A 22,169-nucleotide genomic window follows, 5' to 3' on the forward strand; every position below is an offset into this window, starting at 1 on the left:
ATTCTTTTGGGTATATACCTAGGTGTGGAATTGCTGGGTCATATTGTAATTGTATAGGGTCACTATGAGTTGGAATCAACTCGACGGCACTGGGTTTTTTTTTTGTTTGTTTGTTTTTATTGTAATTCTCACTTTTTGAAGAACCACCGAACTGTTTTCCAGCTGTACCATTTTACAATCCCACCAGCAGTGGATGAGGGTTTCAGTTTCTCCACATCCTCACCAACAACAGTTGTTTTCTGTTTTGTTTTATAATAGCCATCTTAGTGGGGGTACAAAGTGGTATCTAATTATGGTTTTGATTTGTATTTCTCTAATGACTAATGTCATTGAGCATCTTTTCGTATGACTGTTGGCCATTTGTATATCCTTCTTTGATGAAATGCCTATCAAAGTCCTTTGCACATTTTTAAATCGGGTTGTCTTTTTGTTAAGTTGCAAGAGTTATTTATATATCCTGGATATTAAACCCTTATCCGATATATGGTTTCTAAAAATTGTCTCCCAATCTGGTGGTTGTCTCTCTACTTTCTTGATAAAGTTCTTTGATGACCAAATGTTTTTAATTTTGATGAGGTCCCATTTATCTATTTTGTCTTTTGTTACTTGTGCTTTTGGTTTCATATCCAAGAACCCATTGTTAAAACTAAGTCCCAAAGCATTACTGCTACATTTTCTTAGAGTTTCATGGTTTCAGTTCTTACATTTAGGTCTTTGATCCATTTCGAGTTAGTTTTCTTATATGATGTGAAATATGGATCCAGGTTTATTCTTTTGCTTGTGGAAATTCAGTTGCCCCAGAACCATCTGTTAAAGATATTATCCTTTTCCCATTGAATGGACTTAGCACCCTTATCAAAAATCAGTTGGGTTTATTTCTAGACTCTCAGTTCTTATTCCATTTGTCTGTATGTCTGTTATTATGCCAGTACCAGACTGTTTTGTTACTGTAGCTTTATAATATGTTTTTAGATCAGGAAGTGTGAATCCTTCATCTTTGTTACTTTTTCGAGATTGCTTTGACTATTCAGGGCCCTTAGTAGCTCCGTATATATTTGAAGATTGGCTTTTTCATTTCTGCAAAGAAGGCTGTTGGAATTTTGTGATTACATCAGATTTATAGATTGTTTTAGGTTGTTGTTAGCTGCTTTAGGTAATATCTTAAAAATACTAACTCTTCCAATTCATGAGCGTGCAATATCCTTCCATTTATTTAGATCTTCTTTAATTTCTTTCAGTAATGTTTATAGTTTTCAGTGTACAAGACTTTTACTTTGGTTAAATTTATTCCTAGGAATTTTATTCTTTTGGATATGATTGTAAATGGAATTTTTAAAAATTTCCTCTATCGAGTGCCCATTGCTGATATATAAAAGCCTGACTGATTTTTGTATTGACCTGGCATTCTGCCACTTTGCTGAATTCATTTATTAGATCTAGTAGCTTTCTTGTGCATTCTTTGGGGTCTTCTTTATATGGAATCATGTCATCTATGAAAAGAGATGCTTTTACTTCTTTTATCAATTTGGATACAAATTTCAGTCCTTTAGCAGCTCCCAAACTGATCAGATTAAACCAACCTGAGGCAGGTATAGCCCACAGTCCTAAGTCACCATTCCCTCCCCTGCTCTATGAGGGCTCCCAGTTTGTCTAGGCTGGAGTTTCAGTCTTTCAGGCCACCTCCAGACTGGTCAGAATGTATACCCTAAACAGCCTGCTAGTAAAATATGCCCCATTTATTTCGGAGCCAGAGATTGGGGTTCTTCCCTGTGCACAGGACAGCTGTGTGTTGGCTGGGGGTGCAGGTGTGTCTCCACTACAGCTGTCTGTCTGCCTTCATGGAGGGGAAGTGGAGGGGGGGGGACGATGGAAGAAGCGTTTTTCCTACTGTATGAGATATGTCCTTGTCTTGATTCAGTTTCCAGCTCCTAGCTGTGGTCCACCTCCTCCCACTTCAAAGTCTTCACAGGGTACAGGCTTCTGGTTGCTTTTCATGGTGTGGGGGGGAGGGGCGGGCAATGTCGAGATGCTTATACCGCCATCTTCCCAGAATTCCAGTGGTCTCAATTTTGATGCAAAATTTCTAGGGAAACTGATCAGCTAATGCCAATTTTCACCACTCAGACAAATTAATATAAAATGTCATTTTTTCTGTTAGGACTTCATTAGGATCACATAGAATTCTGAATATGAAAAATATACCCTAATAATGACCGAATAAGTTTGACAGTCCTGTGGTTCTCTAATATGCTTTTTTAATCTAGGTTTTCATCTTGCCCTGGGCACAGTAAGCAAGGCAGACTTTGGGTCTGAAGTTCTATGACTAAGAGTTTATTATGAATTAGAGCCCGACTTGGCAATTAGAACCAGATCTGCTTTTCAGTTAATTAACTCATAAGAAAAATCGATGGGCTTAGGTTTTAAAAAAATTAATGAGAATATATTGAAGTCAGGTCACTGGGAAAGGGCTTTTCCAAAATATGTTCCCCCAAGCTTTAGTTAATATATTTTATAAAAACTAATATAATTAAACTAGATTTAGCCCGTGTCAAACTCTGGCTTTTTTTTTTTTTAACAGGGAAATTTGATTAAATTTCTACTCATCTGAAAATATTATTCGATGGGGAAAAATCCATTAGATGCATAAAAGGAGATAGAATTAAGTAGTTAATTGGGAACAAAGATCACTAACACTGTAATACAGATAACTAAGAAAAAGAGGTTTTTTTTTTCTTTTTTTTTAAAACATTTTATCGTTTAGGTGAAACTTTGCAGAACAAATTAGTTTCCCATTCAACAATTTATACACATCTTATTTCGTAACATCTGTTGCAAACCCTGAATGTGCCAACACTCTTCCCCCCTTCTTCCCTGGATTCTCGATGTCCATTCCCGCAGTTTTCCTGCCCCTATTGTCGTTCTGAGCTTTGCTTTGGGGCAAATGCTGCCCTTTTGGGTCTTGTATAGTTGCTGTTCTGAGGTGTGCATTCCTCACTGGTGTGATTGTTAATTTACAGACCTATCCGCTGTATGGCTATAATATGATCTCCAGGAGTATTTTCAGTTCCTAGTTTGAAGAGCATCTAAGGGCTTAGTCTCAGGGGTTCTACCAGTCTCTATTGGACCAGTAAATCTGGTCTTATTTATAAGCTTGAATTTTGTTCTACATTTTTCTCCCCCTTTGCCTATGACCTAATATTGTGGTCCCAGTCAAAGCAATTGGTTGTGGTAGCCAGGCACCATATATAATTCTTCTGGTTTCAGGTTAGTGGAGGCTGTGGTTCATGTGGTACATTAGTCCTTTGGACTAATTGAGTCTGGTTTTCTTCACTCTGCTCTGGAAAGGAGCAACTGGGAAGACCAATTGTATCTTAGATGGCCAGTTGGAGCCCTGGTGGCATAGTGGTTGAGAGATACGGCTGCTGACCGAAAGGTAGGCCGTTTAAATCTACCAGCTGCCCTTGGAAACCCTATGGGGCAGTTCTACCCTGTCCTTTAGGGTTGCGAAGAGTCAGAGTCAACTCAACAGCAATGGGTTTGGTTTGGTTCAGGTTTAGATGGCTGCTTGCAAGCTTTTAAGATCCCAGTTACTACTTACCAAGGCAGGATGTAGAACACTGTCTATATATATTATAATATGCCAATTGATCTAGATGTCCCCTGAGACTATGGTTCCTAGCCCTCTCAGTCCTGGGAGGTGTATGGTTGTGGCTATGAAGTTTTCATGGCTGTGTTCCCTGTGCATACTGCTGCATACATGGGTATATTTACAGCATATACACATATATATGTACATGGGTGTACTTCCATACACCTTCCCACCCCTGTTCACTTTACGTATCTACCTATGTATCCACTTGTACATTATTGTTTGTTATTACCGTCACTGCAGGATTGTATATGTATTAGTATTTACCGTTATTGCCTTTTACTCTTGCGTACCTTTCGGTGTCTTCCTTTCCCTTGATTATGTTGTGCAGACTTCCCCCATGTTGTGTATTATCTCTCCCTTCACCAAAGTTAGTGTCTACTATCCGGTTAGTGGTTCCCTCCTCCCTCTGTCCCTGGTAACCAACAAAGAATGTTTCTATCTGTGTGAAAACCTTTTCTTGACTTTTTGTAATAGTGCTTTCGTATTTGTCCTTTTGTGATTGATTTATTTCACTCAGCATAATGCCCTTCAAGTTCATCCATGTTGTGAGATGTTTTGTGGATTCGTTATTAATCTTTAATGTTGCGTAGTATTCCATCATATGTACATACCATAGTTTGTTTATCCATTCATATATTGATGGGCATTTAGTCTGTTTCTGTCTTTTTGCTATTGTAAATACTGCTGCAGTGAACATGAATATGCATATGTGTATTTGTGTCACGGCTTTTATTTCTCTAGGTTATATACCTAGGTGTGGGATTGCTGGATCATATGGTATTTCTATTTCTAGCTTTTTGAGGAAGTGCCATATCATTTTCCAAAGTGGTTGTACCATTTTACATTCCCTCGAGCAATGTATGAGAATTCCAGTCTCCCCACAGCCTCTCCAGCATTTGTTGTTTTCTGTTTTTTTTGATCAGTGCCATTATTACCGATATGAGATGGTATCTCATTGTACTTCTGATGTACATCTCTCTAATGGCTAATGATTGTGAGTAGCTCTTCATGTATTTGTTGGCTGCGTAGATGTCTTCTTTGGTGAAATGTCTGTTCGTGTCCTTTGCCTATTTCTTAATTGGGTTGTTTGTCTGTTGTTGAATTATTGAAATTTTCTATAAATTTTAGAGATTAAACCCTTGTCACGTATGTCTGACATGTCATAGCCCCAAACTTTTTCTTTGGGTTTTCTTTTTACTCTTTTGGAAAAGTCTTTTAATTAGTGTAAGTATTTCATTTTCAGGAGGTCTGAGTTGTCTAATTTGTCTTCTGCTGTTTGTGCTTTTTAAATTATGTTTGATAACTAAATTTATGCCATAAATTAGAGCTGTTTTTTCTTCTATGATCTTTATGGTTTTAGGTTTTATATTTATGTCTCCAATCCATTTTGCATTATTTTTTGTGTGTGGTGTGAGGTATGTTTCATTTTTCTGGAAATGGATATCCAGTTTTGCCAGCACAATTTGTTAAAGAGGTTATTTCCTCCCCATATTCTCTTTCCTTTCCATATAGAGTTGGTGATTTAGTTTTCCGTCTTGTTGAAGACTGTTGTTGGAATTGGAATTGGGATTGCATTACATCTGTAGATCACTTTAAGTAGCATTGTCATTTTCACAATGTTAAATCTTTCTATCCATGAGCATGGCATGTTTTTCCATCTATGCAGGTCTCTTTTGGTTCTTGCAGTACTTTTTGTAGTTTCTTCTTATTTTTATTATTACTTTTTCGATCTCTTCTCCTGTTATGGGGCTCTTCAGATTTTCTACTTCAGTTTCTGTTAGTTTAGGCAGGTAGTGTGTTTCTAGAAATCTGTCCATTAAGGTTTTCAAATTTGTTGGAGTACAGTTTTTCATAGTATTCTGTTATGATCCTTTTTATCTCGGTTGTTTGTTGTAATGTCACCCATCTCATTTATTTTGGTTATCTGCATCTTCTCACTCTTTTCCTTTGTCAATTTGGCTAGTGGTTTGTCTATTTTATTGATCCTCTCAAAGAGTTAACTTCTAGTCTTACTGATTCTATTTTTCTGTTTTCCATTTCATTGCATTTCTGCTCTAATCTTTCTTTCCTTTTTTTCTGGTGACTGTGGTCTTCTTTTCTGTGCTTTTTCTATTTAAGTTGTAGGCTTAAGTTTTGATATTTGGCCCTTTTTTGATTTAGTGCTATGAATTCTCTTTTTAGTGCTGCTGTTGCTGTGTCCCACAGGTTTTTCTATGTTGTGTTTTCATTCTTAATTTTAGTCTGAGTTTTTTTAATTTCATTTTTAATTTCTTCTGATACCCAGTTTTTTTTTTTTTTTTTAAAAAAGCAGGGCATTATTCAGTGTCCACGTATTTGAATTTTTCCCCCTTTTCTTCCTGTTACTGATTTTTAGTTTTATAACATTGTGGTCAGAGAAGATGCTTTGTATTATTTTCATGTTTTTTAATTTATTGAAGCTTGCTTTGTGTCCTAAAATATAGTATATTCTGGAGAATGATCCACGTATGTTGGAGAAGAATGTGTACTGTGCCGCTGCCGGGTGAAGTGTTCTATATATGTCTGTGAGGTCAAGGTGGTTAATTGTGTTATTTAGATCTCCTGTATCCTTGTTTATAGTTTCTTTCTACTTGTTCTGTCCTTCATCGAAAGTGGTGTTATTATCTCCTATTATTGTGGAATTGTCAATTTCTTTTTTAGTTTTAGTTTTAAAGTTTATGTATTTTAGAGCTCTGTCATTGAGTGGGTAAGATATTTATTATGGCTATATCTTTTTGGTAATTTAATTACTATATTATACCCCTTGTCTCTTATGATGTATTTTGATTTGAAGTCTTATTTTATCAGAGTTTAATATTGTCACTCCTGTTCTCTTTTTGGTTGTTTGCATGAAATATATATTTTTCCATCCTTTGATTTTTAACCTATTTATGTCCTTGTGTCTAAGGTGTATCTTTTGTAGGCAACATATTGATGGGTCCTGTTTTTTATCTGTCTTGCTACTCTCTGTCTCTTGACTGGTGCATTTAACCGTTTACATTCAGTGTGATTATCAATAGGTATGAATTTACAGTTATTTTATGTTTTTTGTTGTAGAGTTGCTGTTTGCTTTGTTCCACTTAATTTTTTTGTGCAGAATTCTTATGTATTTTCATTTCACTGCCTTTGTCATTGTGGATTTTGTGCTTACTGAGTCTTTATGGTTTACTTCTTTATTTTGGTGAGTAGGTTTATTAGCTTTCTTTGTGATTACTCTAACCTTTACCTTTATCTTCCTAAGTTCAAAACAGTCTGTTATTTCTTTATCGCCATTACTTCCTCTCCATATGGATGTTCTGTGTCTACACGATTTACTCCCCCTTTTTGTTTTGAAGTTGTCATCACTTAGGTTTGGCATTTCTGGTTCCTTGTTTTTGGTTCTGTAGCTTTTACTTTAGAGATTTCTCTCCGGGTTGGCATCTTGGTGATGCCATCATGTGGCTTACTCTAAGGTTGTTGTCTGATGCCGCTGGTTTTCTATCCAAAGAAATCCCTTTAATATTTTTTTATAAGAATGGTCTGGTTTTTACAAATTCTTTGTAACTTCTGTTTATCTGAGAATGTCCTAATTTTGCCATTGTAGTTGAGGGACAGTTTTGCAGGGTATTGATTCTTGGTTAGCAATTCTTTTTCTTTCAGGGTTTTATATATGTTATCCCATTGCCTTCTTGCCTGTACGGTTTCTGCCAAGAAATCAGAGCTTAGTCTGATTGGAATCCCTTTATAGGTGATATTTCATTTTTTTGGAACTGCTGTCAGAGTTCTCTCTTTATCTTTGGACTTGGAAAGTTTGATTATGATATGTCTTGGTGGCTTTCTTTTGAAGCCTATTCTGTATAGTGTTCATTGAGCTTCTTGGAACTAAATTTTATCATCTTTCATGGTATTGGAAGAAGTTTTCTTCCAGCAGATCTTCAAAAATTCTTTCTTTTCTTTTTTTTTCTTCTTCTTCTTTTGGTTTCCTCCTGTTCTGGGATTCCAATCACATATAAATTATTCCTCTTTATAGTGTCCCACATTACTCTTTGGCTTTCTTCATTTTTTTTTTTTCTTTCTTCTGATTGTTCCTCAAAAAAATCGGTATCAAGGGATTTGTCCTCCATTTCACTAATTTTTATTCTGTTGTGTCAATCCTACTTCTATGTCCCTTGAGTGAGTTATCTATTTTTGATATTTTATTGTTAATCTGGGTCTCTAGTTGCTGTTGTACAATTTATATTTGTATATCTTATTTGTCATTTTCTTTATTGTTTTCCTGAATCTTCTAGAGTTTTGTCTGTGTTTTCTTTGGTTTCATCTGTGGGTTCCTTGATCTCTTTGAGGACCCTGTGTATAAATAAGCCTTTTGAATTCTTTATCAAGCAGTTCCATTAGCATCTCTTTCTCAAGAAGGTTTTCTGCCCCTTAATTTTGATCACTTGGTTGAGTTGTCTTGTTTCTTTATGTGATTTGATATTGTCTGCTTACTCCCAGGCATTAAAAGTGTTAATTTTATTTATTTGTCATTTTGTTTTGATATATTAGAGCATGTGCTTTCTCTGGTGGGGGAGGGGTGAGGTGGGCAGCTGGGAGGCATGGAGGCACAAAAAGAGTTCTTTTTGAAATACGTTTTTATGCAATGACCCATTGCTGTTGAGTTGATTCAGACACGTAGCAACCCTATAGGATGGAGAAGAACTGCCCCATAAGGTTTCGAAGACAGTAAATCTTTTATGGGAACACATTGCCACATCTTTCTCCCATGGAGCTGCTGGTGGGTTTGAACTGCTGACTGTTTGGTTAATGGCCACGTGGTTAACCACTGCATCCACAGAGGTCTTTGCAATGTCATATAGTCTGGTGAAAATCACTATCATGGTACCCTTTAGTCCAAAAATGGAAGTCCTACAGTGTATCATGTGACATCTCCATTTGTCTGATTCATTGTCTTGGTTTCTGCTGATGAGTATGGAAATGGTTCATGTCATAGTTTAGAAAAATGTTTCTGTAACAGAGCAGAAAGAATGCAATTAAGGAGGCTTCTGAATTATTAGGCTTTTTTAAAAAATATAATTTAATTAAAGGCATTTTCTTATGACCAATGAAAATAGCTTAGTCAAAAAAAAAAAAAAAAACAGGAAAAATGTTAAATTAGAATTTGTTAGGAGGGTAGATGTTTAAGTGATTAACAATTAAACTAAAACAAAAAAACACTTAATTCTGACTCATAGCAACCCTGTAGGACAGAGTAGAACTGCCCCATAGTGTTTCCAAGGCTGTAATCTTTACGGAAGCAGACTGCCCACATCTTTCTCCCAGATTAACAATCAGCTAATGTTAAAGCTGATGACCAGTCAGAAATCCCCAGGTAGCAGAAGCTACTTTTGTGAAAAAGACATTTTTTTTCCCCTCGGAAAAGCCTTTTTTTTTTCCCCTCAGAAAATTTGAAGGATAAAATAATTGCCACTTTAGAAACCTGAACACCATTCTCATTTAGAAACTACTAATTGTGGGGTCCATAGTCAATGTCAGGAAATTACTAATAAAGTTTATGAAGATAAATGTACCAGTTACCCAATTTAATTCGCATATCATTGGTCTGGAAAACCAAATGGCTTTGGACCAAAGGAAGATGTGCTATAAGTGCAAAGCATCTCTGATGAAACAAAGGGCTCCAACACGTTTCTAAAACTTCTATTATTTGCCATACAAGAGATTAGTTGTGATTTGAATGGAAGGCAGTTACTTTCAGTGAGAGCCACTCATCCTTCCCTGGGTCACCTTGATGGAGGACAAAGGTACTACTTTTCCTTGTTTGAATGAGTCTGTTCTGGCTGAATGCAGAAAGCAGTCGTGTGCCCTAGGATAATTTCTGAATTTTGACTTCCTGCTTCTTTAAGTGGTTTTCTGTCCTTTAATTTACCTAAATGGAATTCAGGGAGGCTGCTGTCCACTTCCTGTCAAAGAAACAGTCCCTCCAATGAATCACACAGACAGACTTACTCCAACCACCTGGGCGTTTTCCCTTCTAAGAACAGACAGGGTTGCGATTTGCATCAGCATCCCTGCTGACTACAGCCTCAGTAGCCTCCTCCAGTTTCTGAGAGTGGCCTGAGACTTGGCTTGGTGCCATGGCCCTGAGGAACGGAGGCTTGTGTATAAGATCTTACAGAGTGGGAAGGAAATGGGGGTAATTGATTTCTGTCATAGATTACTTGTTTCAGAAGAGAGTAGCAGCTGCGAGTGTTGAGTCTGGGGCAGGATGGAGTGGACTGGTGGAGATAGTAAATGGGTCTAGGATTTGGATTGCCTGTAGCCATATTTTAAACCAGAGGCGTTGCCTTTTTCAATCACCATGAATAATTTCTTTCCCATCCTCCCAAGAGAACTCAGATGTGATCAGTAAATTTTCCAGCTTTTAGAAGGTTATGAACCTAAATAGGCTCGATCACTGTTGGGTTTTATTTACCAAAAACCAATTGGATGATTGATAAATTATTGATACTTTGCAGGTAATTATGACCCCCGTGGGACTATTGCTTGTGAAATGTTAAACATTTCATAACTTTCAAGGTTCCTGTTGATACCTGCTACTGGTTGTCCACGGCAGAGAGAGGTGCAGGGCTCTGAGTTAATCTGAGACAGGCTTATGCTGGGGAGGCAATGCACACAGGGCTGCTATGTAAGGGCCTATGATTTCTCTTCTGAGAATGGTGGACACAAGTGCTGAAGGGGGTCAGCAGTTGTACCAAATATTCTCAGGGGCAAGTCAGAGACTCCAGACCTTCCGCCCACTCTGTCCCACGATAGCCTGTCCAGCCAAGCAGTTTGCTGTTAAGCTGGATTCAGGAAGTCTTTGCTGTTGCTTGCTCCACAGTCAAGAATCAAATCATCTCTTATTAGTCTTACATAATTAGAAAAGTTGAAAAAACATTTTTAGGTTATAAACCTGGCCTCGTGTGATAAGCTCATTCTGTTTTATTTTACACTGAGAAAAGAAAACTGTCACAATTACATCTCATCTTTTAGATTTGTACTTCAGTTTTTGATAACTCATTGCTATTGAGTTGATTCTAACTCATAGTAACCCTATAGCAACCTTATGGTATGAAGCAGAACTGCCCCATGGGGTTTCCAAGGCTGTAATCTTCACGGAAGGAGACTGGCACATCTTTTTCCCGTGAAATTGTTAGTAGTTCGAATCACCAACCTTTTTGTTAGCAGCCAAGCACTTTAACAACTGTACCACCAGGGCTCACAATTTTTCATAGGTTCTCAAAATCCATGCATCTGCTGAGTTTTTGTATCAGCTCTTGGCTCACAGGTCAGTAGGGCAGTGACTTTACCTCTATCAAGTTCGAGGGGGCTCTGCCAGGCTGGTGGAGCTCCAGTGGCCTGAGGAAACCCACACCTCCCCAGATTGTCTCTGTTAGGTATCCTATAGCTTGAGCTTTCCTCCTAAGGGACACATTCTTTTAGCTCAACAAGCACTTTTAAAATGCCAGTGCACATGGGAGAAATAAGTAATACTAGTCATACACATGCCAGGATGAATTCATTTGTAACATTATGTTCTTCCCAATTGATCAGCTGAGAAGAGATTTTAACTTTAACTGGGAGCGCTGGGGAGAAGTAGAAGGACAGGGAGAGGAAGAAAGACCACTTTCTGGACAAATCTAGGGAGGGCAGGCCTGGGTGTGGTGCCACCCCAGACAGCATGAAACACAGAGCACCTATCATGGACCCAACTCCAGAAAGAGAAGTAGGAGGATCTGAAGATAAATTGTGCCTACTTCACAGCTGTGCCAGGGAAAGGCCCTGGAAGTGAGCATGAGTAATGCACAGATGTGCATGCCCAGGGACCAGCCCTTTCGTGTTTATTTAATGCTTTCCAGGCAGCAGCACATACTTCTCCAGGCCCGGCAACTTTTCTTTTAGATATTGTTTGTCTAACCCTTCTTTTAAAGGAAAAATTAAAAGACCCGCAGTGTTAAAGCATGTAACTAGAAAATTGTTTTTCTTTGACCTTTACCCCCACCCCCAAACACACATGCAACCACAGTGATCTCATTTGGGTTCATCATGATTTTGTAATGATTCCAATTTGAGTTGGTTGCACATATTTAAATAAACCAAAAACCAAACCCAGTGCCGTTGAGTCGATTCTGACTCATAGCGACCCTATAGGACAGAGTAGAACTGCCCCATAGAGTTTCCAAGGAGCACCTGGTGGATTCAAACTGCCAACCCTTTGGTTAGCAGCCGTAGCACTTAGCCACTATGCCACCAGAGTAAAGTAGACTGTTTTGTTGATGTTGGGATACCTGTGGTGGGTACTAGTATTTTTTAAATAGTTCTACTCGTACATATTATGAATTAGCATTTTAAGAATTAGGATAATTTATAAATTACTAAAAAGTGACTTTTTTTCTTATTTCTAGCCAAAATTATCTGTACTACATAGTAGAGAATAGTAGTTTTAAAAATTGCTTCCTTTATCACAAAGGAAAAGATGTATCTAGATGTCTTAGTTATCTGCTATAACAGAAATAGCACAAGTGGATGGCTTTAACAAAGAGAAATTCATTCTTTCACAGTCTAATAGGTTACAAGTCCAAATTTGGGGTCAGCTCCAGGGGACTGTTTTCTCTCTCTGCTGGCTCTGGACGAAGGTCCTTGTCCTCAATCTTCCCCTGGTCGAGGAGCTTCTCAGGCTCTGGGACTCCTTTGCTCCCAGTGTTGCTTTCTTGGTGGTGTGAGGTCCCCAACTCTCTGCTTGCTTCCCTTTCCTTTTTATCTCTTGAGAGATAAAAGGTGGTGTGGGCTACACCCCAGGGAAATTCCCTTTGCATTGGATCAGGAATGTGACCTGGGTGAGGATATTACAATCCCACCCTAATCCTCTTTAACATAAAATTACAATCACAAAATGGAGGACAACCACACAATAGTGGAAATCATGGCCCAGCCAAATTGATAAACATATCACACTAGATCACATTCAAAGTCTGTATCTCAGTAATGCCTCATTATTCCATTAATTTGACCACATTACTACTAGATGCTAGTCTCATAAAAAGTATCACTGAGTCTAAAACCATCTTCCATTTCACCCCTGCTTCAGGTTTTCTTACATAACTCATTATCTCTCTCTTCCTGGTCTTTGTACTGTTGCAAGAGGGTTGATTTGTGACAGTAGGGGAAAAGATATCACAGATTACTCTAGCCAATGGTTTTTCTCTTTCACAAATCACACTTGGCTATTTTTAAGAAGATACAAGAGTAGCTATTTCGTGTTATCAGGAAGCTGGAGTTTCCACTTTCTGTTATCTCTCATCCAGAACCTACTACTTTTTGTTTTTAATGTTTCCAAACACTTCAGGACCTCAGTCAAATCTTATGACTAATTTCCCCTGCTCTGGGGTACACTGTGAGATCATCCCAAATGCCAAAAAGAAATTTACACACCAAACAAAGAAACAAAAAATTTTTAACATAGTAGAAATCTTGCTTGATTATATCTATTTCTTTTATTAGTCTTTTTGGGAAAAACAGTTTTCCCTGTTTGGAATTGTTACTGTTATTTGAGGTAATTTCTCTTTAAAACAATCCAATAGCTAAGATTTTTTTAGTAGGTGTCATAATTATCTAGTACTGCTATAACAAATACCACAAATGGATGGCTTTAACAAACAGAAATCTGTTCTCTCACAGTCTAGGAGGCTAGAAGTCTGAATTCAGGGTGCCAGCTCCTGGGGAAGGCTATGTTTCTCTGCCGGTTCAGAGGGAAGGTCGTTGTTACCAATCTTTCCCTGGCCTAGGAGCTTCTTAGCGTGGGCACCCCGGGTCCAAAGGAAGCGCTTTGCTCCTGGCACTTTTTTTTTTAATGGCTTTATTTCCATTATTTATTCATCTAAACCCCATTTTACAAATGAGGAAACTGAGGCTCAGAGAGTCTAACTTGCTTAAGATCACATTGTTGTGACATCAAGATTCTTCCACCTTTAACTTTTAAAAATTTTTTTACTATGCTTTAGATGAAAGTTTACAGCTCAAGTTAATTTCTCGTTCAAAAACTTATACACATACGGTTTTGTGACATGGGTTGCAATACCTGCAATGTGTCAGCACTCTACCCTTCCACCCCAGGTTTCCTGTGCCCATTCATCTACTTGCTGTCCCTTCTTGCCTTTTCATCTTGCATTTGGACAGGAGTTGCCCATTTGATCTTGTATATTTGATTGAACTAAGAAGCACGTTCCTCATTTGTGTTATTTTTGTTTTATACGCCTGTCTAACCTGTCTGAAAAGTGGGCTCCAGGAATAGTTTGTTCTGGGTTAGCAGAGTGTCTGGGGGCCATAGTTTCGGGGATTCTTCCAGTCTCTGTCAGACCAGCAATCTGGCCTTTTTTTTTTTTTATGAATTTGAATTCTGTTCTACATTTTTTCTCCCACTCTGCCTGGGACTGTCTGTTGTGATCCCTGTAAGAGCAGTTGTTGGTGGTAGCTGGGCACCATCTACTTCTGTTGACAAGCTGGTGGAGTCTCTGGTTCATCTGGTCCTTTAGTCCTTTGGGCTAATATTTTCCTTGTGTCTTTGGTTTTCTTCATTCTCTTTGGCTCTGGAAAGGATGGGACCAATAGATGTATCTTAGAGGGCTGCTTGCAAGTTTTTAAGACCCCAGATGCTACTCACCAAAGCAGGGTGTAGAACATTTTCTTTATGAACTATGTTAAGCCAGTTGACCTTATGTTCCCCTAGACTGTGGTCCCAAACCCCCAGCCCCAGCTACTCTGTCCCTCAAAGTGTTTGTATGTATCTAGGAAATTTATATGCTTTTGCTTCAGTCCAGTTGTGCTGACTTCCCGTATATGTGTGCTGTCCTTTCCTTCGCCACAGTTGATGGGTGTCTACTATCTAGTTAGTGATTTTTCTCTCACTCCCTACCCTTGTAACCATCAAAAACTACTTTTTTCTATATGTAAACCTTTTCTTGAGTTCTTATGATAGTACTCATACAGTATTTGTCCTTTCATGATGTATTTCACTCAGCATAATGGTCCTCCAGATTCATCCACATTGTAAGATGTTTTGTGGATTCGTCATTGTTCTTTATCATTGCAGAGTATTTCACTGGGTGTTTTTTTTTTTATGTACCATAGTTTGTTTATCCATTCATTTGTTGATGGGCATTTGGGTTGTTTCCATCTTTTTGTTATTGTGAATAGTGCTGCAGTGAACATGGGTGAGCATATGTCTATTTGTGTGATGGCTCTTATTTCTCTAGGGTATATTCTTAGGGATGGGATTACTGGATTGTATGGTATTTCTATTTCTAGCTTTTTAAAGAAGTGCTATATTGTTTTCCAAAGTGGTTTTACCATTTTAGGTTCTTACCAGCAGTGCATAAGCATTCCAGTCTCTCCACAACCTCTCTTAACATTTGCTATTTTGTGTTTTCTAGAATAGTGCCAGTATTGTTGGGGTGAGATGGTATCTCAATGTAGTTTTGATCTGCATTTCTGTAATGCTTAATGATCATGGGCATTTCCTCATTTGACTGTTAGCTGCCCAAATGTCTTTTTTGGTGAAGTGTCTGTTCATGTCCTTTACCCACTTTTTAATTGGATTATCTTTCTTTTTGTTGTCGAGGTGTTACAATTATCTTGTAGATTTTAGAGATTAGACCCTTTTCAGTTACGTCATAGTCAAATTTTTTTTCCCTGTCTGTAGGTTCTCTTTTTATTCTTTTGGTGAATTCTTTTGATGAGCATAAGTGTTTAATTTTTAGGAGCTCCCAGTTATCTAGTTTCTCTTCTGGTGTTTGTGTATTGTTAGTTATGGTTTATATCCTATTTATGATGTATATTAGGGCCATTAGCATTGTCCTTATTTTTTCTTCCATGATCTTTATTGCTTTATATTGTTATATCCAGGTCTTTGATCCAGTATGAGTTAGTTTTTTGTGTGGTGCGAGGTATGGATCTTGTTTCATTTTTTTACAGATGGCCATCTAGTTATGCCAGCCATTTATTAGGAGATTGTCTTTTCCTCATTTAATAGACTGTGGCCCTTTGTCAAATATCATCTGCTCATAGATGAATGGATTTACGTCTGGGTTCTCAGTTCTATTCCACTGGTCTATGTGTCTGTTGTTGCAACAGTACCAGGCTGTTTTGACTACTGTGGCTGCATAATAGGTTCTAAAATTGGGTAGTGTGAGGCCTCCCACGTTATTCTCCTTCTTCAGTAATGCTTACTTATCCAGGACCTCTTCCCTTTCCATACAAAGTTGGTGATTTGTTTCTCCATCTCATTAAAGAATGCTGTTGGAATCTGGATTGGTATTGCATTGTATCTGTAGATTGCTTTGGGTAGAATTGACATTTTCACAATGTTGAGTCTTCCTATCCACGAGCATGGTATATTTTTCCACTTATGTAGATTTCTTTTGGTTTCTTGCAGTAGAGTTTTCTAGTTTTCTTTGTATATAGCTGTTGCCATGTCCCTGGTTAGATTCATTCCTCAGTATCTTCTTGAGGGCTATTGCAAATGGCTCTGATTTGCTGATTTCCTTTTCGAAGTTCTCTTTGTTGCTGTAGAGGAATCCAACTGATTTTTTTTATGTTTATCTTGTATCCTGCTACTTTGCTGAAATCTTCTATTAGTTCCAGTAGCTTTCTTGTAGATCCTTCGGGGTTTTCTGTATGTAAGATCATATCATCTGCAAATAGGGATAGTTTTACCTCTTCCTTACCAATTTGGATGCCTTTATTTCTTTTTCTTGCCTTATTGATCTAGCTAGGACTTCAGCACAATGTTGAATAAGAGTGTGATAAAGAGTATCCTTGTCTGATTCTGTTCTCGAGGGAAATACTTTCAGTCTCTCTCTGTTTAGATGATGTGGGCTGTTGCCTTTGTATAAATGCCCTTTATTGTGTTGAAGAATTTCTCTTCTATTCATATTTTACTGGGAGTCTTTATCAGGAATGGGTGTTGGATTTTGTCATATGCGTTTTCTGTTAATTGATAAGATCATGTGGTTCTTTTGTTTTATTTACATGGTGGATTACATTGATTTTCTAGTGTTGAACCATTGCTGCATACCTGGTACAAATCCCATTTGGTCATGATGTGTTATTATTATTATTTTTTTTTTTTTGATATGCTGTTGAATTCTATTGGGTAGAATTTTGTTGAATTCCTGTGTCTATGTTCATGACGGATATATTGGTCTGTAGTTTTGTTTTCTTTGTGGTATCTTTGCCTGGCTTTGGTATCAGGGTTATGCTGGCCTCATTGAACAAGTATGGGAACATTCCTTCCTTTTCTATGCTTTGAAATTGCTTGAGTAGTATTGGTGCTAGCTCTTCCCTGAAAGTTTGGTAGAATTCTGCGGTGAAGCTGTCTGGGTCAGGGCTATTTTTGCTTGGGAAATTTTTTTTCTTCTATCTCTTCTTTTGTTATGAGTCTGTTTAGTTTCTCTACTTCGGTTTCTGTTAGTGGGTCTTTTTTTTTAGTGGTACTTCGGTTTCTGTTAGTTTAGGTAGGTAGTGTGTTTCTAGAAATTTGTCCGTTTCTTTAAGAAATTAAAGTTTGTTGGAGTACGATTTTTCATATCTTTTTATTTCAATTGGGTCTTTTGGGACATCACTTGTCTCATTTTTTATTTAGGTTTTTTGCTTCCTTTCCTGTTTTTCTTTTGTCATTTTGGCCAGTGGTTTGTCAAATTTTGCTGATTTTTTTCAAAGAACAAACTTTTGGTCTTGCTGGTTCTTTCAATTGTTTTTCTATTCTCTACTTCACTTGTTTCTGCTCTAATCTTTATTATTTCCTTTCTTCTGGTGCCCAAGGACTTCTTTTGCTGCTCTCTTTCTATTTGTTCAAGTTGTAGGGTTAATGTTTGACTTTGTCCCTTTCTTCTTTTTTGATGTGTGCGTTTATTACTATAAATTGACCTCTAATCACTGCTTTTGCTGTGTCCCACAGGTTTTGGTAATATGTGTTTTCATTATCATTTGATTCTATGAATTTTTTAATTCCATTCTTTATTCTACTACCCAGTAGTTCTTAAGCAAGGTGTTATTCAATTTCCAAGTATTTGGTTTTTTTCTTTGCTTGTTCTATTATCAATTCCTACTTTTATAGCATTACGATCAAAGAAGATGCTTTGTATTATTTCGATGTTTTGGATCTTGTTAAGGTTTGCTTTGTGTCCTAAGATGTGGTCTCTTCTGAAGAAAGTTCCATGTGTGCTGGAAAAGAATCTATACTTTGCTGCTGTTGGGTGGAATGTTCTGTATATGTCTATGAGATTGAGTTGGTTGATTGTGGCATTTAGATCTTCTGTAACCTTATTAGTTTCTTTCTAGATGTTCTGTGCTTCACCAAAAGTGGTGTGTTGAAGACTCCTACTATTACTTTGGAACTGCCTCTTTCTCTTTTTCAATGCTGTTAGAGTTTGTTTTATGTATTTTGGGGCCATGTCATTGGGTGTGTATATATTTATTATGGTTATATGCTCTTGGTGTATCACCCCTTTAATCATTATAGTGTCCTTTCTTATCCTTTATGGTGGGTTTTGTTTTAAAGTCTGTACTATCAGAGATTAATATTGCCACTCCTGCTCTTTTGGTTATTGTTTGCTTGGTATATTTTTTTCCTATCCTTTGAGTTTTAACTTATTTGTCTTTGTGTCTAAGGTGTTTCTCTTGTAGATAGCATGTAGATGGATCATTTTTTTTTTTTTTTTTTCCTATCCATTCTGCCACTCTCTGTATCTTTACTGGTACCTTTATGCCATTTACCTTCAGTGTAATTATTGATAAGGTATGAGTTTATTACAGTCATTTTGACTTTTTTTGGTGTTGACTGTTTCTTTGTTCCATTTAATTTTATGTGCTGAGTTCTTTTTGTTTATATATATTTTCTTTTCATCTTTCATTTTTGTTGGTTTTGTGTTTGCTGAGTCTTTATGTTTGCTTTTTTTGTATTGACGGGTAGGCTTGTTAGCTTCCTTTGTGGTTACCTTGAAATTTACCTTTATTTTTCTAAGTTTAAACCAGTCTTTTATTTCTTGATATCACCTTGACTTTCCCAAATGGAAGTTCTGTGACTATACTGTTTATTCCCTTTTTTGTTTTAATGTTGTCAGTGTTTACATATTGACATCTCTGGTTCCCTATTTTCAGTCTTTTAGCTTTGAGTTGTTTTTGTGAATTCCCTATCGGGGTTGGTATCTAGTTGATCTGTCCTGTGTCCTAGTCTTGGATTGTTGTCGATTCTCTAACTGGAGGATTCCCTTTAATATTTCTTGTAATTTTGGTCTAGTTTTTGTGAATTCTCTTAATTTCTGTGTATCTGGAAATGATCTAAGTTTACTATTGCATTTGAGAGACAATTTTGCTGGATATATAATTCTTGGCTGGCAATTTTTTTCCTTCTAGGCTTTATATATGTCATCCCATTGCCTTCTTGCCTGCATGGTTTCTGCTGAGTAATCTGAGCTTAGTCTTATTGGTTCTTCTTTGTAGGTGACTTTTTGTTTATCCCTAGCCATTCTTAGGATTCTTTGTCTTTGGTTTAGGCAAGGTTGATTATGATATGTCTTGATGACTTTCTTTTTGGGTCTGTCCTATATGAGGTTTGTTAAGCTTCTTGGATAAGTATCTTTTCATCTTTCATGATATCAGGGAAGTTTTCTGCTATCAAATCTTCAACAATTCTTTGTTTTTACTTATTTCTCCCATTTTGGTACCTCCAAACACTCATAAGTTTTTCCTCTTGATAGTGTCCCACATAATTCTTAGGCTTTCTTCTTTTTTTTCTTTTCCATTCTGTTTTCTGATTTTTCCTCAAATAAGTTGTGGTCAAGGAATGTATCTTCAGTCTCACTAATTCTGACTTCCATTGTTTTGATTTTGCTCCTGTGACCTTCTACGCAGTTGTCTAATTCTGAAATTTTGTTCTTCATTTTTTGGGTTTCTAATTCTGTCTCTGTATGGTTTCTAGCAGCTTACTTATTCTGTCATTTTGTTCTTGTATTGTTTTCCTGAATTCTGTTGCTTTGTCTGTTTGTTCCTTGGTTGGATCTATGTTTTGCCTGATCTCCTTCCTGATCTTTTGGACAGCTGTGTATGTTAGTCTTTGGAATTCCTTACCAAAGGTAGTTCCATTGCCTTATCTTCCTCCGGAAGGTTTTCAGGTTCTTTTTTTTTTTTTTGGTCACTTGCCGGAGCCATCTTGTCCTGCTTCTTTATGTGATTTTCTATTGACCATTGTCTCCAAGGCATCAGTAAATTATTAATTTCTTTTATTTTTGTTTACTGCATCCTGTATTTTTGTTTTGTTTTGATGCGTCTAAGTAGGCTGAGTGTGTGTACGACTTTGATCACTGGTATCATTGAAGAGCTCACCTCACCTGCTAGGTGTGTAAGCCCAGGAGTTGGTTCACTGTTCTTGCGGTGATGTGGTTGTTCAGGTCTCAGGTGCCCAGGTCATCTGTCTCTGAGTGTGTGCTGTGGAGACTCTCGCCTACTTTCCTAGGTGGACAGGGCTGTGTGGGGGTGTTCAGAGCAGGCACAGTTCTCTGATTATAATGGGGGCTGATGCGGGGGGGCCGTCAGCTGCCCCCACGTGTCTGGATGGAGGGCATGCCTCTGCCTGCTAGAGCACATTGTGAGGAGGAGTATTTCCTCTAGTGGGGGGAGTCGATGTAGGGCAGCTGGTCCTTGAGCAGTGCCATTGGCTGGAGGAATTGAGAGGCACCAGTAATTTTCAGGCCCCTGTTATGGGTGGCCAGATAGAGTGGGTGGTACCACTGGCCCTCAGGTGCCTAGAGTGGGTTGGTGAGGCCCCTTCTTAGAGGGTGGGTTGGTGTGGAATATCACAGATCTGCAGCTCCTGCTTTGCTGCTGTAGGTAAAAATGGTCTTCAGTTGGATGCCCTGCCTGTGTTATTCTAATGAGGGCATGAGGTGTTTGGATTATCCCATGAGGTACTGGGGTGGGGACGAAGGGCACTGCAAGTCTGTGGTCCCCTTACGCCAGTAGCTAGGTGAGGGAGCTGTTGCTTCTGGACCCAGGCGTGAGTTCCTAGCTTAGGGGGCGTGGTGACATTGAATGCAAGGACTGGTGTTGGAGCGGGGAGGGAGATGGGTAGGAGGAAGGAAGTACACCTTGGCCATGGAGCTCTGGTAGGGGAAGGGTGTGTGGTGGGTTGGGAGCTTGCACTTAACTTTTGCAGGTCTGGTGTCACTTCTGTTTGGCTCTGGAGCTATGTGCAGATTCTCTGCTGCTTGGCTGCACCAGGTGGGGTGGGATTCATCTTGGGATGTTGCTGCTTGCCTCAGCCTGCATGCACTGTGCAGATTCAGCTAGCATGACACTGATGATCTGCAGTCTGTAATTTTCCATTTTTGTTGTTTTTGAATTCTCTCCTTTCACCTGCTGCTCAGTCTGATTCTTCAGCTTTGTCTTTATGACTAGGGTTCCTAGATTGTCATATATATCTGATTCACTTGTTTTTTCGGGTCTTTGTTGTAAGAGCGATGACATGAAGCACCTGACTATTCCATCATCCTCGTGTCACTACCTGGCGTTTCTTTTTTGGTAGCATGAGGTTCCTGCACTAAGAAGCTCCTAGGCCAGGGGAAGATTGACAAGGACCTTCACCCAGAACCAACAGAGAGATAGCCTTCCATGGGAGCTGGCACCCTGAATTCGAACTTCTAGCCTCCTAGACTATGAAAGAATAAATTTCTTTCTGTTAAGCCACCCACTTGTGGTATTTCTGTTATAGCAGCACTAGACAACTGTCTTAGGCTAGATTCTCTAGAGAAGCAAAGCCAGTAAAGCATTTAATTATTTATATAGAGAGATTTATATCAAGGAAATGACTCACATGATTGTAGAGGCTGGAATGTCCAAGTCTGTGGATCAAGATAGGGGCTGCTCCTGATTCACATAGCTGCAGGGGCTGGCAAACCCAAGATTGGCAGGTTGGAGAGCAGGACTCTTGCTCATAGGCTGTGAAGATCAACGAATCCCAAGATTGGCAGGTAAGCTGATAGCTCAAGTCCCAAGAACTGCAGGTCAGATGAACAGGATGCAGCTGCAGTATCCAGAGCAGGCAAAAGTCAGAACGTTCACTTATATTCAGATACAGGCCACATACCCCAGGACACTCCTTTCAACTGATTGGGTACTCACAGCAGATCCCATCAAGGGAGTGATTATATATAAACACTGAGAATCACGGCCCAACCATGTCGACACACAATCTTAACCATCACAATAACTAAGACAGAATTTGGTACCAGGAGAGTGGGGTGCTGCTGAAACAGATACCTAAAATGTATAAGCAGTTTTGAAACTATGAGTGGGTAGAGGGTGGAAGAGTTTTAAAGTACCTAATAGTAAAAGTTCTGCTGCTATTCATAAGGTTTTCACTGGCTAATTCTTTTCAGAAGTAGACTGCCAGGTCCTTCTTCCTAGTACAACCAGAATGCTCTTTAGAAGC

The sequence above is a fragment of the Elephas maximus genome, chromosome 10, assembly GCF_024166365.1.
Source record: "Elephas maximus indicus isolate mEleMax1 chromosome 10, mEleMax1 primary haplotype, whole genome shotgun sequence".
NCBI lineage: Eukaryota > Metazoa > Chordata > Mammalia > Proboscidea > Elephantidae > Elephas > Elephas maximus.